The sequence below is a fragment of the Corvus brachyrhynchos genome, unplaced genomic scaffold, assembly GCF_000691975.1.
Source record: "Corvus brachyrhynchos isolate BGI_N302 unplaced genomic scaffold, ASM69197v1 scaffold11, whole genome shotgun sequence".
Classification (NCBI taxonomy): Eukaryota; Metazoa; Chordata; class Aves; order Passeriformes; family Corvidae; genus Corvus; species Corvus brachyrhynchos.
The window spans coordinates 8,126,891-8,141,452 of record NW_008236965.1 but is presented as its reverse complement, the minus strand read 5'-3'; the positions used below and the strand labels follow the sequence as shown (position 1 = coordinate 8,141,452).

The window sequence follows — 14,562 nt, the reverse complement described above, 5'->3', positions numbered from 1 at the left end:
GAAGTCAGAGATCTGGGGGAGGTAAAGCACAGGTGACAGTACTGTGGAGGGAAGGACTTGCCTGACTTTGCCATTTTAAAATTCTAATGGCTTGTGAACTTATTTTGAGCAGTTTTGGCTGTTCTGTCTGTGAGCATATTTTTACTTGTTTCAGAGTACTTGGAAAAGGCTTGAATAATGCTTATTCATTTGTGATTTATGCAGTACTGAGGCTTGCATCCAAAGACACATCCTATGAGTGTCCCTCTGGGCCAGGCTGGTCCATTAACTTGTAGTATATTTGCTATAGGCTTCTACTTTCCTTTTTTTTCTTATTCATAGCTGGTATGCTTTCCCTCTTAACTCCCATTTTCATTGGGACTATATTTTAGTTATTATTTTGATTTTCATTTTTATCGTTCAGAGTTCTGTTCCTTTGCTTTAAATCCTTCCGAGGAAAAAAAAAAAGTACTCCCAGAATATAGTTGATAGATTTACAGAAGTTACCACTCAGGTTTACTTAGGATTTAAAGTTGGGTAAGAAATTTGTCCAAAATATTTTTGTTTACATCCGGAAGAGAAAAATGCTTCTGCCCCTCCCCTCCTGGTTTACTGAAAGATCTGTGTATTTCATAGTTGGCAGATGCTTACACTGTGATACTGGCAATTTAAATCAGGGAAAGACATATGAGATTAATATTGGAAGCTAGATGTGGATTTTTAAAAAAAAATCTGTATACATTCTATAGGAACTACTAAACTTGTAAAATATCAGCTAACTTCTGAATGACACCACTTTTCAAAGGATGATATTTAAGAAATCCAGTATATCTCACTGGAAATTTAAGAAAACAGTTTATTGAGGTATGTACATTGGGATAAACATAGATTTTACTTTTCCTGTTGCAATCTGCCTTTGTGCTTTTCTTATAGTAATATTGGCAATTTAAAAAATAAATCGTAATTGCAGAAGAAAGCCTGTGATACTTCAGCTTCATCCTACAATACTTACAAGTACCTACAATACAAGTTTGTCAGTCTGAGTTAATCAGTTTTAAGATTTGTTCTCTGGCTCACAGTTGAAATGAGATAATAAAAGAGGAGTGTTTTGTTTTGCTGTAGTTGAGGTTCTTGTAAATTATATCAGAGTCTTAACTGTAAAAACAATCCTAATACTTCTAAAATAAGGTGTCACCTTAATGTAAAAAAATCTTGACCAAAAACTTGTGAAAGTGATGTGAGATCTGATAGCCTTGTTGAGGAACATACAGAAGAGTGCGGTTTTGGCTGCATTAACCATGCCATGGTAGAAATGAGCACAAATGCACTGGGAATGTGGTATAATAACCCATTTCTGCAGAAGATTTGTCTAATATACTAACAACATTTGTATCTAACACAAGGAACTCAGAGTGATTCAAAACAGAAGATCTCAGGCTGGTACATAATGAAGACTCTTCTTTTGTCCAAAGACAGGAAACATTTGGCAAAGGTTTTAAAGGCCAGAGTATAAAATATCTAGCACTTCTTTTCATAAATTAATTTTATTATGTCATGTTCTTACATCTTCAATTTTAGACTCTGTCTAAATATTAATTTTTTAAAAACTTTAAGAATCTTTTTTTCCAGTAAGGAAAAAATAGATTTGGAAGGGAAACTTGGAAGTGCTGTATGATAAGGATGTCAATTTTTTTTCCTACTAAGACATTTTCTGCAGTGCTTAGTGAAAACTAGAATTAATCTGAATGAGGATTGAGCAATTTCTGCATATGTTATGTCAAAATTGGCAAATAGAAATGCAGGCAAAAATGCTGACAGAGCAACTTTGTCTTATTTGAATAGACTTTTTTTTTTTTTTTCTTCATGTCATGCCTATATTTCTGTGTGTGAGGTGGGATAGTGCTCTAACAAAGATCAGCTGCTTAATATTTCACTTTGCCCACGTCTCCTCTGTTTCAGAGTCCCTGTATTCTTATTCTGCAGGGTGCACAGAACTGCTTGTTTCCCAAAGCTGCTCTGTGGCTCACTTATCATTGTATCTGCATACTTAAAACTATCCTGAATTTATTTTGCACTGCTACTGTATGATTCAACAGGCTTTTATTATCTGTTTACAGAAGGGGGATTGAGATATGAAATGATTAATGCTAAATGAACTTCTAGGTTTTCATGTGTGATACCAGACACATAGATCTGATTTTTCATGGTGCTGTTCATTCATTTTTTGTAGTCCTCTCCAAATAATGAGAATAAACTTGTGGGGGGCAGGTTGGTTTGTGTGTTTTTTTTTGTTGTTGGTTGGGCTTTTTTTGTTTTTAATTTTAATTTTTTCCTCAATTCTGCTCTGAAATTTATTTAAAAATATTTGTAAAAAATATTTTTGAAACTACTTGTTTTCCATTTTTGCAAATGTCAGAATCCTTCTTTCTGTCATAAATGGCTGTGTCAGTGTGCACATCTTTTCTGCTTAGCACTTGTGCAAGAAAAAGGCTCAATTCAGCAGCTGCAAAGGAGAAGCCCCATAGCTGTAGTTTGTAGACACTTTGGCTCAAGTGATTTGGAAGACCCTGCTTATTCTGTAGATCTAGATTTTTTTTTTCTTTTTTAAACCTGTTCATCTGGGAAGAGCCAGCATTTTATACTCCTGTGTCTGTACAGTTATTGTGTATGTTTAGATATAGATACATATATATAAAAAAATATATATCTATAGTTTATATATATTTCTTTTATCTAGGTGGTTGGTTTGTTTATGTTGTTAAAGACATCATCCACTATCTGGAATAGCAGTAATCTTTTCATGTGTTACATGTTGTATCTTAATGTCCAGAATTTCAGCAGTTGGCTGGTACCTTCTGTGTGTATGATTGAGACAGAAAATGTAGGAGTCTGGTGGACTTTGCAGCTATTCACAATTGCATCTTTTGACTCCAGGCTTGTCCCAGCTTTGTTTTATTTCCAGCTTCTATCACTGCTAGAATTCTTCTGTCCCCTCCTTGCCCATGAGCAGGTTTCTATTTCCCTGGCACTTCCACACTCCTTTTCCCTAACCCCCACTTGTGCTGGCTGCCATGTCAGCCCATCTCTCTGCCAACGAGCTGCTGTTGCAGCACTGCAGGCTCAGTTCTTGTGCCATTTGCTGTAACAGCTTCTGGTCAAGAGGATGAACAACCAGAAGTGAAATCTGCCTCAGCTGCTTCAACTTGCAGGTGGAGCACCCTCCATGGCCCTCTGGGACCAGTCCTGGCTTTCTTCGATGGATGGAAGCATGTAAAGAAGGGTATGAGAGCTCCCTTCATTTGCAGTCAGGAGAAAAGAGGGTGCTGCAGGCCTCCCCAAAAGGATGCCTGTCAGTAAGAATCTTCCCTGCCAAGTCTTTTTTTGTTTTAAAAATGCTGCCTACTTGACTACATTTTCAGGAGAATAGCAGACACACTGGTTCAGACCAAGGAGAGTGGTTAGACAACTTAAAAAAAACTTTATTTAGCTTAGATAGGATTAAAAGTCTGTATACTAAGCTGTGTGCAGTGAAATGCTGTAGTACTTGCTGGGAAGGGAGAGGAGTATGGAAAAGCAGGAAAATATTCCTAGCTTTCAAAAATCAGCTCTGGAAGCAGAGATATGGTAAGGATGGTGAGGAGCCTGTTGTGTTTTGATGTATGATGGAAATCTGCAGTTAAATACAGACTCTGTTAAACATGAACAAAAGCAGCATGGACCCTTCCTGCTTGTGGCCCTCTCCCCCCTTCCCCCTCTGCCCTTTTTTTCCCTCTCCTTTCTGAGAAGCAAATATTTGAATGTTGATGGGATATGGCAGTAACTGGCCAGACCATAGTGATCTGACTGACAAAATATATAAGATGATTCTGTGGCACTTTCAGGCCATCTCTTGTTTTCTGTTTCCATGAATATCTCAGATTCTGGAAGAGTGGTAATGTAGAATTAGCATTTCCCAATCAATGAATAACTATAACAGAAATTCCCTGTTGATTTCGACAGCTGATTCCTTCTTTTTAAGGAATCTGCATTTGTAGCTTTAGAATATTGAGTTACTAAGGTTGGAAAAGGCCCCTAAGATCACTAAGTCCAACTTTTGACTGAATTTCACCTTGTCAAATAGACCATATACTACTAAGTGCCACGTCCAGTTGTTTCTTGAACACTTCCAGGGATGCCCACATCTTTGGGCAGTCCATTTCTTCATTCTTTCAGCGAAGAAATCCTTCCTGAAAATTACTTTTAGTACCATATTGCTAGAAGCAGGACTATGGTGATTTACTATCTCTGATGTTTTTGCAGTATAAAGAAATACGATTTAAAAGCATGCTTCTGAATTACTTGGGAATATTCATTGAATACAACAGTTATCAGTAGTATCCTTTATAGAACAAAACTTAGTGAAGGTATTTGGCTTTGAGTTAGGTGGCCATGGTACTTAATTGTAGCCATCACTGTATTCCTCTCACTGGGTTAGGAAACTGTACCTGTTACTAGAAAAATATTGCAGCACATACAGCGATTGTTGTGTTTTCATACATGTTTGAAAGCAAATTGAAATTGAATACTGCAATCATTCAGTTTTATTCACAGAAGCGGGTTTTATCTTTTATTGCATAAGTATCCAACAGATCAGAGTATGTGCTGTGACCTTTTGGGGTTATTTATCTTCTTTCTTGTGTGCACTAGATCTTGTGTGCTTTAATCTGTGTTTGCTGAGAAGCAGCCAAATTGCCCCTTCTGTAGCAATCTCTCTTTTGTGTGTGCATGTGTTTGTGTAATCCATGTTCTGATTGATGTATTAAAGGTTTTGTAGAAAAAAATATGAGTCAGCTGTATAAGTATTTACTTATGAATCACATTTTATGGTATATTTATTAAATATTTTTTAAGACCTTGTGGACACTCAGATGCTATATATAAGAATGTTTACTTAATTGTTTAAATGTGCTTTAGCATGTTAGAGGTGGGTGAGATGTGGTGCCTTCTTCATGTATATGTTCCATCAGTCTGTTGATCTGAGGCTTTCAGATCCAACCATATAAAGCATTGTCAAATTGATAGAGATTAAATAAATCTGATTTTTCTTGTGTGTGTAAGTAAGTCTGAAGGACTGAGGAATAAATAGCAAGTTGCTTGGGATAGATAAAAAGTCTTTTCAAATGCTGGAATAAATAACTGTTTCTGATATGAGATCTGATTATGGACCAGAGCATTGAATGACAAAAACCCCATTGACTTCAGCATCCCTAGGGCTTACATGAATGAAGTCAAGGCCAAGACCTGATGACAGAAAAAGTGGGTCCAAATTGTGCTTTCAGATCTTCAGTAGTGGTGTAAAATCTGAAGTTCACAATTAAAAAATTCCATGAGACAGACTTCTTTCCATGTTTACATTATTAGCTGTTTTAAAACTGTGTTGTGCTTAAGGTTGCACACTCTGCTGTCTCTCCCCATAACACTAGTGGCAAAAAAATGGACAATTTTATCCTGAGTTTGTGAAATATTTGCCTAGGCATTTTTGAAGCCTGTATTGCTGGTGTATAGCTGTCAGGAAGGAAAGATAGCGAGACAGACCAGTATATTAGTTTATGCTGAATTATTTCAAAGTGTAGTAGTTGTTAGTTAAGATTTTGTATGAAATTTTTCCAAGAGGCAAAATGTTTTATTCTTTGTTAAAATATAATAAAAAAGTATAGTTTAAGAACTATTGAAATTAGCCAAATTATTTACTGTACAGGTATGCATATGTGTATGATTTTTCCTCCTTCCCCTTATTTATAGTGGATTTATAGAATTTTCCTCATTGGTATAGTTTGTTATGCTAGAAGCTTCAGGTAGAATCACAGCCCTTTTTCATCATGCTGCACAAATAAATTCCTATTTATAATGAGGTCAAACAAAATTCAGTAGACTAAAATATTGATACAAGAACCTGAGTGTCGTTGGGATCAACAGTACTTTTTGCCTAGAATCTTTGTGTCTCTGATCCCTCATAGCATGTTCCTTTTTTTCCCCCATGGCTTTCTCAACCTCTGATCTTGTGCAGATTGTGTGAGGATGTACTTGAGCTAAGTGCAGACTGTGAAAACAGTGTAGAGTTTTGGGCTAATATATTGATGTGGGCAAGGCACTGGGATTTTAGAAAGATGTTAGTTTAAGGGAAGGAAACAGATAATAAGAAGTCTAAGAAAAGTGACCTTTTGAGAAGTGTGAACAAATCACGCTTTATTTACTGATGGGAGAAACAAATTTTTGTAAATGTAAAAGACTGATGCTAGGTGAGAAGCAATAATATGCTTTCTGTTCATAAGGGATAGGACAAGAATTTTAATGTACTGCTAAAAAATGTGGGTTAGATACTGGAAAAAAAGAAAGACAAAGAGAAAACAGATAAAGAATACTTTTGAACGGCAGGAATCGTGAGCTCTGGAATAGGTTATGTGGAGATTCTGAGGAACAGATTGGAAAACTCTCTGTCTGGATTACGTTGGAATGGGGCTTGGGCTATCTGATCTCTTCAGGTCCTCCTTTGTGCCTTTTTTTCCCCATTGGTGGTTTTGTTGTTGTTGCATTTGTTGTTTTTAGGTAAGGACTTGCGTTCCGTAGGGATCCATACCCTATAATATGAATATACGATAGTCTGAAGTTCCCATTTTTATTTACAATAACATTTTGCAGGCCAGTAAGCCCTGCTGTCCAATGGATGTGTGTATTTTGGTATTTATGATCTCCAAATTAAGATAATCTTTGTTCAGTTCCTGTTTCTGTATGCTAGAGGAGTAGCTGTATGCCTAATGAAATAGTTTCCTACAAAGCAATCAAGAAACAATTTTGCTTCAGAGGCCAGTTCTGCTTCTTCACTTAATCTCTTTTCAGATGCACCCTTGGAGTACAGGTAGTGTTAAGGAGGAGATGAATATCTGGAAAATGGAAATGTAGGGGCATGAGATGCATTTACATTCAGTCTGGGAATATACTTGCCGTCTGTGAGTCAGCAGTGTCAAACAACGATGCGGCAGAAAAGAAAACGATAGAAAGGACAGAAGTGACAAAATGAGTGCAAATTATGTAATCAATGTTTCTCTTTTTATCAAAATAGTTATTTCAAACCTAAATGAGCTTTTCCAGCTAGTGGTAACGTTTTGAAGTATTACAGTAATAAGCATTCATTGGATTTTGTTAGTATTGATATAGTGTTAATTTTCAGTAATGCTGTGTTAATATCTAGATGACATTTATCACAGCTACTAAGTAGTATAACTACTGAAAAAGGTTAATTTTTTTTTTTTAAGATATGCATGAAAAGAAAAGCCTTTTTGTTATGAAATGAGATCATATTGGGGAAATGTGTTATTGTTACCAGATGGAGATGCCGTGTTTCCATGTAGAAGGGTTGGGTGACTTACAACAAATGGGGAATCTCTTTCTAATGTTGCTGTGTGATCCTGTGTGGTTTATTATTACTAATTTACTTATCTTGGCACTGATTCATATGCCCTAGTAATTTTAAGGTCTTGCAGGACCACATCATACGGGTTAAACTCTGTAAAATATAGGCTTTTTCTGAATTTACACAGCTACTTTTCTATTAGGCTGGTACTTATAATGGAGTGCAGCTTCTGGAAGTGTTTGGTCTTCATTTACAGATGTGGAAGATGCATTGCACTTTAACTTCATCAGTAGTTAATGATCCTCATTGCTGAAAAATGTAATTAAGCTCTATTTCTAATATGAATTTGTCTGGCTTCAGTTTCCAGGCATTGCCTCTGGTTTCTTCTTCAAAGCTCCAATGCTTTATTCTCAGTGAGATGTTTATACTCTCTAATGAAGTCACCTTTCAATACTGTAGTTCTAAACTAATCAGACATCTCTTTAACTCTTGCTGTAAGGCATTTTCTCTACTCCTTTGTTGTTACTGTGTCGATATGAATTGTTTTGGTTGTATTTTTATTAAAAGGTTTAAAAGAGAACTGCGCATACACTGTTAACGTCTGCCTGGCCAGTGCAATACAACATACTAAAATCAATACTCTTTGTTGTTTTCCTGTTGATTTATCAAAAGATTGCTCTGTACTTCTTCATTTCTATGTCATCATCCTAGGAGATCAGATTCACCTACTAGCTCACTAGGAATTTTTTGTAGATGTTACTCTTCAAAACATTAATAGAGTTCTGTGTAATAGGTTAGATTATTTTATGCCCAGCTGTAAACTTTAGATTATTTCCCTGGTCCCTCTGCCAGTGGTGACTTGTATTAACAGCAAGCCTTTGTTTTCTGGATCTTTAGTAAACTGTTAAATAGCAAAGGGCTAAGAACTGTTCTTGGTGGGTCCTAGTTAGTTACAATTTTATGTGAAATAATGTCTTTTTAAAATTTAGTTTTATTATGTTTTTAAATTACTTGATTTTTAAATCAAAATAATGAATGGTTAAAACATCTGTCCACTCCTTTCACATTTAGTATTACATTCACCATTTTTTAGCTGTTGACTTTTTTAGCTGTAGACTGTAGCAGAGCCACTAAGATGATCAGAGGGCTGGAGCACCTCTCATATGAAGACAGGATGAGAGATTTGGGGCTGTTCAGCCTGGAGAAGAGAAGGGTCCACTGAGACTTTACAGCACCTTCCAGTATCTAAAGGGGGCTGGAGAGGGATTTTTTTACGAGGGCCTGAAGTGACAGGACATGGGGTAATGGCCTTAAACTGAAGGAGGGCCGGTTTAGATTAGATATTAGGAAGAAGTTCTTTACTGTGAGGGTGGTAGAGTTGCTCAGAGAGATTGTGGACTCCTCAACCCTGTAAGTAAAGACCAGGCTGGATGGGGCTCTGAGTAACCTACTCTAATGAAAGGTGTCCCTGACCAAAGGTGATTTTTAAGGTCCCTCCTTCCAACCCAAATCATTCTACATTTCTGTGAGTTCCTGTGTACGTATATTAATTTTAATGCTGGCAGACATATATTTGGATATATTAATATAAATATTTAAGAATGTAGTAACTTTATATCTGAAACTGGTTTCTCAAAACTAAGTTTAATAAAGAAATCCTCCGTTTCAGTGATGCTCAGAGCAAAATTTCCTTTGACTTCTGTGAGGTCCATACTGTACGTACCTGGGCTTATGTATGTGAAGCCTGTATATTTGGAGACTCTAAATAGCATATATATCCAGTTTTGTTTCAACTTAATAATTTAATTTATTGAACAGTTTATTCAAATACTAATCTAGAAAAATAATAGACCTCTGCCTGTCATGCTGGCCAACTAATTGTGTCTTAAGAAATATTTTGCCTTGTTCAGTGTTTGAATGTGATACCTGAAAGGGGAAGACTTTGGAAAAATGTTTGGCTTTCCTTTCTGTGCTGAAAGCTACCTTGTCAGTTCTCCTGTGGTTAGAGAACAAACGCATGTAGGTATGGGCAAGAGCAAACTGGGTTGTGTTTGCAATGACCAATAGAAGGGCATTCTCGGTGGGGTCTGGAACTTACTGTCAGTGCCTACTTGGGTGCTACAGTCCCTAAAAAGTGGGACTTGGCAAGTTGATTCCAGGCAAAGTCATGCCTGTACTGCCATTGGGGTTCAGTTCTTGCAAAGGACAGCTTGGTGTTCCCAGTGGAGCAGCTGGGGAGATGGATGACACCAGGGATGCTGCCTGCCCTTCACAGGAGGCGAAGGAAGTGTGGCAGGAGTCACTACTGTGCTTCTCTTTTTGGATTGATGCTGGCTACTGCTATGAGTTCCTTGTACAGAAGGTAGATATTTAAGTCATGCCACTGTCCCTTAAATGCCTTTGCCTGCAGAAAACAGGTAGAATAGGAAAAAAAAACCCCAAACCTAACTTCTTCACTTGGTGTTGCAACTTTGGCCATGCTTGTTCTTGGGATGACACTGGTTCCATTTGCACCTACAGCTCAGCTTTCACACTGTATTTTCTGCTCTTCCTAACATTTGGACATAAGTAGTGTGCTAGTAACATAGAGCAGCACATGAATATTAAGAATTTGGAAGCACAAGTGAACATCAGTATAAAATGAAAGCCACCAGAAACATTTGGCTTGCAATTTTTTGTTATAGTTATCACTTTACGTTGCCCCCACTGTTAAGTGTATTGAAATGTGTTACCCAGTTTAGCATTTGATTTATGTGAAAGACTATTAGCCTCAGGCTGAGCTGCAGCTTGCTGCTGGAGATGTGGTCTCTAAATGCCTGTGTTTAGGTCATTCTTATGTATACTGAAAAAGCCCAGGGAATGAGAAACCTTCCCTATTGTCTCAGAGTAACTTTCACTCTGTGTTTCTCCTCCCACCCTGTGATAAATTACCCTGGATTATTTTGTTGCGGTATGGGTTTCTTTTTGGGCTTTTTGGTTGTGGGGTTGTTTTTTTTTAATTATTTTTTTATTTATTTAAAAACTTTTGTGACATCATGATCTGTGATATCTGGAGGACAAAAGAAAATACCCTTTTCCAGTTGAGAGTAAAAAGTGTAATTCATGTAATGCGATACCATTCATAAACTTAAACAGAAAGCTCTGTTAGCCAGTTGTTTATAAACTCTGACATTAGAATTGTGTTTAAATCTTATTTCTCAGGTAATTATGATGCCAAACTGACTTCCAAGCTCAGGCTTTCTGCATAGTATGCACAAAATATCAGAGAATAATATTTATTATGTTTGTGGGCCCAGAGGGGGAAGAAAGGTGCCAAGGAAATGTAGTGAAGGCTGTCTAAATTATTTCAACGGTTGAAGGGTGAGGGAACATTTTAATCTTAGAGGCTGTAGGAGTTTGGGAGGAGTGTTTCTGGGAGGAGAGTAAGTATAGACTGAGATTTGTAGTGATTCAGAATTTGTTAGTAAAAGCCATGTGGAGAAATTGGTAATTTTGGGCTGATAGGTCATCTCTGGCTGTTCTTTAGGCTGATAGGTCATCTCTGGCTGTTCTTTACAATCTGACAAACTTGTTTCCTGCTAATTGTACATGTTCCAATTATGTTCGAAGGAAATTTAATTGGAGTCAGTTTAGAAATCGCATCCAGTAAGGAAGAGTTTGGGAATACAGAGGTTTAAAATTTATGTGTAGCAGCAAAAGATAAATCAGGGAATGTGACTCTAGGGCAGTTTTAAGATCACTTAAAATGCCAAAGTAGGCAGTCTGGTCACAGGTGTGGTGACCTCTCTCCAGGCTCTGCTGAACTCTGTATATCTGAAATCCTATGTGTCTTCTCTGGGCATCAGGAGGCATGCGTGTATTTTTTTTTCTATTTTTTCCAATTTGCAAATTCCTCTGGAGTTCAGCTGACTTAAATTGGTTACACTGCCATGGTGCCAGGAAGGCTTTCAGGGTTGTACAGGTGCTTGCTGTGTTTGAGAGGTGATCCAGAAGGAGACTCAGGTTGACTTTTGGATGACTTGTGTGTTTATGGGAGGAGATTTTTAGAGGAAACAAAACATTATTTGCCTCAGGTCTCTTTGTAAATCTTCTAAAAATGGTTTGTCAGAAGAGTTGTATCTCTCATATGGTTTCAGCAGTCTGGGTGCTCAGGTGTTCTGTCCTGTTCAGAAAGGAAAGCACAAGCCAGCTTTGTAGAGGTCTGACAGAGGTGCAGGATACCATTTCTATGCTGAGTAGGAGTTGGTTTACTTTTATTAGTGTAAAGGAAAGCATCTTTAAATGCACTGCTTGAATTCTCTGCCTTGGCTTTTGATTTTTACAAGATTGGTTAAAAATTGATGACAGTAGGTTATTTAAACTCCCTTGGCTTAATGCCTTTTTCAGCAGTCACCACCCATTAGCGAGAAGGCATAGGAGTGTCTTTGCTTACCTAACCTGCTACAGTGCTCTGCTGGTTTTGGCTGGCTGGGTAGAGTTAATTTTCTTTACAGTGCTGGTATGGGGATGTGATTTGGATTTGTGCTGAACACAGGGTTGATAATATGGAGGTGTTTTTGGTATTGCTGAGCAGTGCTTGTGCAGAGTCAAGGCCTTTTCTGACCCTTTACAGGTTCCAAAGGGATATTCCATATCATTTGACCTCATCCTCAGTATATAGAGTGGGTGGAAGGAGGAGGTAGAAGGTTGTTTGGAGTGATGGTGTTTATTTTCCCAAGTCACCATTACATGTGATGAGGCCCTGCTCTCCTGGAGACGCCTGATCATGGGAAGCAGTGAATTACTTCTTGGTTTTGCTATCTTGTGTGCATGGCTTTTGCTTTCCCTATTAAACTTTCTTTATCTCAGCCCACAGTTCTCTTTCACTCTTCCAGCTCTCTCCCTGATCCTGTTGGTGAGGCAGTGAGTGAGTGGCTGTGTGGGGCTTGGCTGCTGGCTGGGGTTAAACCACGACAAATGCTGAAGATTAAATCAGAGGCGAACAACCCAAGTGCTGTGATAAACTGGCTCCTGGTAGAACAGGAGTTTGTGTGCCCCTAGAGGATGGTGACTTCAGTCTGGGCAGTCTTGCCTCTTGGAGAAGGTAAATGTCACCAGCTGGCCCATCTGTAGTCCTCCCAAACTATAGGAAGTTGGTAGCAGGTTCATCTCAAGCTGTGGTTCACAGTTCCTTCCTCTGAATGGCACATGGTGAGGATGGGGAACAGTCTATCACAATACGCTCTTTGGAATATGGTTTGAAATTACTGAGCCATCATTTAAATCTCCCTGAAGCCAAGTGTAGAGCTTCATAGTTATGCAATTTTCTCTTTATATAAGTTCTTTGCTTTCTCATTTCCCCTTCCTCCTTGTAAACAAAATAGAGAATGATGAACACAATTGAAAGAAATGCGCTTTGGGAAATGGAAAGCGGGAGAAGTAGACAGAAATCTATTTTAACCCCATCAGTATTATAACTGAAACAATGGAGTAAAATGTTAACTTGTTTTAGCAAAACATTGTCCTAAGTTGGCTGCTTACCCAAGAGCTGAATAAGGAACTACCCTTTCTAGACAGTAAGTCATCTAATTGGACAGACTTATATGACATCCTGATTTTAGCTGATACATTGGATATGCAATTATACTTTACTTCAGGATTTAAATATCATATATGAAGAAGACATTTGTTTTGATGCTGTGTAATGCAGTGATTTGCATGGTCTGCTTCCTTCATTGCTACTTCTTTACCTGTTCTTTGCTGAGATATAAACCCTCAGGTTTTACTTCTGTTCATTTAAAAACATGAGACTTATTTTAAAAAATGCATGTGCATACATCACAGCTAAGAGTGAAGACTCTTAGGCTTATATATCCTTTTTAGTCATATGTTTTAAAGGAGCATGCAGGAGAAAAAGAGACCAAAATGAAAATAGAGAAGCAATCAGCTAAAATTCTTTTAATGAGAAAATTAAAATTCATAAACCTACTGTTTAACAGAATTTTTATTTAATACAAATCTCTTAAGTGCAGTTTGAATATTAAGATTAGGTAAATAAATGTGAGACTAAAAGGTAACACATTTTGTAAATGTGGATGTGAATATAGTGAATGTATTACATGTGGAGAAAGAAAAACCTGGCATCCTACCTGGCCACAGAGCCAGGTTGAATGGGTCTTTGAGCAACCTGAACTAACTGAGTGTCATCTCTGCCCATGACAGGGGGATTGGAACTAGATGATCTTTAAGGTCCCTCCCAACCCAAACCAATCTGTGACTCTAGGATAAATGAAAAAAAGGAATATAATTTTTGTTGTACATTCGAACTCCTAAGAAAGTGTTTGAAGCAAAGAATAAAAGTGCTGGGAGATAAAAGCATTAGTGTACCTGAGGGAAGGCAAGACAGGAGGGGTTAAAGAAACAAGTAGTAACTGCACTAATGTTAATTCAGTTGTGTCTAATGCAAGGAGTGTACCAAAGGAAAGTTAACTCTGGAGAGCTTGTATGGTAGAGGAAGCCTTTACTACTTACGGCAGTAGTAGAGGAGAACAAGAGAACGAGTAGAGCAAGAACGTTAAAGATGAGCTAGAGAACATCCAGATTTAACCAGGTACATCTCATCTCAGCATAAGCATTGTACAGAACAGAGGAAGATACCTTTGCCTCTCTGCTGATGGGATTGAATCTTCAGCTCTGCTGTTGCAAAGCTGGTAGGATTTTTAAATTATTATATATTTTTTTTAGGCATTAGATGCATCAAAAACCTCCCACCTCTCTTGCCTCTGTCATTAATTTGAACATTTTACTGCATCTAGGATGTTTTAACTGTTCACTACTTTCCATTTTAATACCCTAAATTCTGTGCACATTTTAGCTCTACCTGCTACAGTTGAATTATATGGTAAGTAATATATTTTAGAACTTTCAAAGCTTGGCTTTAGCAAATTAGGTCTCATCTTTGTCAAGTGTAGAAATGTCCTACCTATCTGTGGTCAAGCTGTGTTATATGTTTCTTGTATGTGCCTCTGTGTAAAGTTGTGAATTCTTTGACCTCAGCAATGTTTCCCTGCCAAGTGGCTGCCCATGTGGAAAGCCCCTGCCATGTGGAAAATTTCTCTGAAGAGTTGCATGGCCTCACTTCTGAATATATTAATTCTTTTTTATGTGAAGAACATTAGAGGCTTTGATACTAAATAAGCAATTTAATTTGCTCA

General features: G+C 37.6%; 1 protein-coding gene and 1 long non-coding RNA gene across 4 annotated transcripts in view; both read left to right on the top strand.

Moving 5' to 3' along the window:
• The window catches only part of FRMPD4 (FERM and PDZ domain containing 4), a 343,499-nt gene that overhangs the window by 61,505 nt on the left and 267,432 nt on the right, over nt 1–14,562 (top strand). The window lies entirely within an intron of this gene.
• LOC108445261 lies at nt 4,726–12,323 on the top strand. Its single transcript, XR_001860068.1, has 3 exons — nt 4,726–4,739; nt 8,150–8,155; nt 12,244–12,323. It is a non-coding gene; the product is annotated as an uncharacterized LOC108445261 (long non-coding RNA).